This window comes from Vespula pensylvanica, chromosome 25 (assembly GCF_014466175.1).
Source record: "Vespula pensylvanica isolate Volc-1 chromosome 25, ASM1446617v1, whole genome shotgun sequence".
NCBI classification, from domain to species: domain Eukaryota; kingdom Metazoa; phylum Arthropoda; class Insecta; order Hymenoptera; family Vespidae; genus Vespula; species Vespula pensylvanica.
Window position 1 is genome coordinate 2,378,032 of NC_057709.1, and position 2,999 is coordinate 2,381,030.

At 27.3% G+C, this 2,999-nt stretch overlaps 1 protein-coding gene across 1 annotated transcript in view; it reads left to right on the forward strand.

The window, feature by feature from the left end:
* LOC122637223 (odorant receptor 13a-like) overlaps window positions 1-1,213 on the forward strand; it is a 49,693-nt gene extending 48,480 nt beyond the window's left edge. The window contains exon 8 of the mRNA XM_043829228.1: window positions 737-1,213. The gene's annotated coding sequence lies outside the window, so the exon portion shown is untranslated. The remainder of the gene's footprint in view (window positions 1-736) is intronic.
* The last annotated feature ends 1,786 nt before the right edge of the window (window positions 1,214-2,999 follow it).

Sequence of the window (2,999 nt, forward strand, 5' to 3'; positions counted from 1 at the left end):
CCTTGGATAATGATCAAAATGTACTTAAAAATTGTCTTGTATTTTCTTTTTCTTCTATTTCTATTTTCTTCTTTTCTCCTCGTTAGTCGCATGAACTATTGAACGATTCAATTTTCGACGAACAGTCCATCGGTAAATTTCAAAGGAGCAAAATGGAAGAAATCAAAATACGGTTATAACATCGTTTTATGTATTTATTTCTTTTTATTTCATAAACACTTGTCAGTTCGTTCGACGAATACGATGTTTTGTAACAATAATCATACTAAGTGAATTTATTTGGATTCTTCTGAAAGGAAAAGCCATTGACATGGTTTCAAAAAAATCCAAATTTTTTCTTTCCTTTTTTTTTTTGCTTTTTCCTAACTTTTGATATTTCTATAGAATGTTGATATTTTTTTTATGTCGGAATTTGAATCATCTTTTATTCTTTTTTTTTCATTTTGTATTTGCTTTTCTTTAAAGATCATTACGATTTCCAATAATCATAATTTTCTTCTTGGATTCTTTTTAATTGCTCAATTACTACAGTGGCATTCCAGGAAACTGTTGATTATTATCTCCTTTTTTTTTACGTTTCTTCTTTATTAATTATTTCACTCGATTTACGAGAAAGTAGAAAAAGGAAAATGTCGATAAAAAGTTGAAATAATGTGTGACACATCAGACATGATTTTTTTCTTTCCATTATACTCATAGCATACGATCGAAGATAATTTTTTATTATTTCTTTCAGGTACCAAATTCGTAAAAGCGACAAAAGGGAGTAAACGATTGCTCGGCCTTATAGGGATTTGGACTACTTACTTTGGAAATTTACGAATCGGTGACGTCTGCGTTCTTACTTTGTGGCTGTGTATACAATATTCTTGCATTTTTTAATTTTATCAATCACATAAAAAATTTGTGTTACATTATAGTGAATGTAGTGAAGAACATATCAGTATTATAATAAAGCATCGTTCATTGTCAACATTTCTGATCGAAACCAAAGCTGAGTACACAACTGATAATTATAAAAATGACGAAGAGATTAATTTTTTTTTAATTATAACAAAATTTTTTATAGTCATTTTCATCGTCATTTTATTGCCAAGATCGACAATCTTATTTCTTTTATATTATTGTAGATCAGTCTTACCGAATGTACTAATAGTTTCGATCATACTAATAAATTAATTAAACATTTTCATTCGTTTCTATCAATACGATATAAAATGAACAAGGAAAAAGTACTTCCATTATATATAATCATATATACGTAGGTACACAGCGAGTCTTAAGCATTTTTGCCAACGTGAATCATTATTAATGCTTCTGTTTCTTATTTTTCTCTTTTCTTTTTGTCTATTCTCTGTAAAACATAAGATCTTTTTTTTTTATTTTTAAGATATTATCTTTTTAATTGACATCTCGTTAATTGTTTTTTTTTTCTTTGATTTAACTTTCGTTATTCTCTCACGACAATTCTTTTTTAGAAATTTGTTATATTTATCTGTTCGCTATTAAACGCTTTTACTTATTAGATTATTTAGATTATAACTACGTCATTTATAGACGTGAATTGTTTCTATTAATATTTTTTTTCTACGTATTATTCTACTTCTTGTCTGTTTTATTTTTACAAAGAAATATTATATTTCGTTGATAATTTTTATTTATTAGTTCCAATTTTAATTTTGAATATTTTCGATCGTTTAAAAATTTCGATGACCAAACGATTAATTTTATATTTTATATTATACGATTAATTAAATATTATATTTTTATAAATTTTGCAGATAACGAATACATCAATGGCGTACTTATCATTCTTACGGACAATTACAGAAATTTTTATATAATTAATCGTGAATAATAAATGTTTAGCTTAATTAATAAAAAAAATTGCAATAATAAAATTTAAATAATACATACGTACAATCTTTTTGCTTCGCATTGAATTGGAATTTGCATCAATAGCAAAGTTCAGTCGACAATAGCGTCGATAATCGATTGTGATCGTCGAAGTATACTTTGTACCAAGTTGACAGTGTAATTCGTGTGGCAAGGACCTCCAAATCCAACGATCTGTCGAATTAATTGCTTCACAGTTTGAGTACTCGTCTCCCACGAAGTCTTTGCTTTATATACGTCCAGACATTTTTTCGATGTGAATTAGCGTCGGACGACTACAACGGCCATTACAATCGGTCGACGATTCAAATTTCACTTTCCGGATAATATAAACACGGTTCCTGATTTTTCGGTTCGTTGTCCTCCTGTAAGATGCAATCTTCATTTTTCTTAAAAAAAAAAAGAACAATCAATGTTTAGCGGATACCGATGATAGCATTTTTTTTTTTTTTTTTTTTTTTTTTTTTTTTTTTTTTTTTTTTTTTTTTTTTTGATAAATTTTCAACATTTTTTGTCGACAGTCGTAGCACGCGTAAGAAAGTACAAGCATTTGCAAATTTTCGCTTAGATGGGATGATTCGGTTAATCATCGACTTGCATTTTGTTTCTTCGTAACGTTTCAATCACTTTCTAATGAATTCTTTGGACATTTTCGGATTGCGTTCGATATTAAAAATGAAACACCGGTTTAAAATGCGACTTATACACGACATTGAATGATGATAACCGAAATTACACTTAAAAATATTGTTGTTTACTGTTGGTAGTTTGTGAAAATAATGAGAAATTTTTTTCTTTTTTACGAAATTTCGGAAATTATAGAGGACGTATGTAAAATTTCAATCCCAACAAATGAGCCATTTGACAAAATATTATCTCGGAAATTGAAATTTCTATATATTAGTATATAAGGTGTGTGGTGTGTGTTATATATATATTTACGTGTACGGATATGTATATACTGCAGTCTCTAATCTTCAATAAGTATTTCGATATCAACAAAAAAAAAAAAAAAAAAAAAAAGATTTTTATTTCCTTAGAATATCTCTCAATATGTTTTTCACATAATTATGGACATTACAAAAATTATAATTCGTGATTTA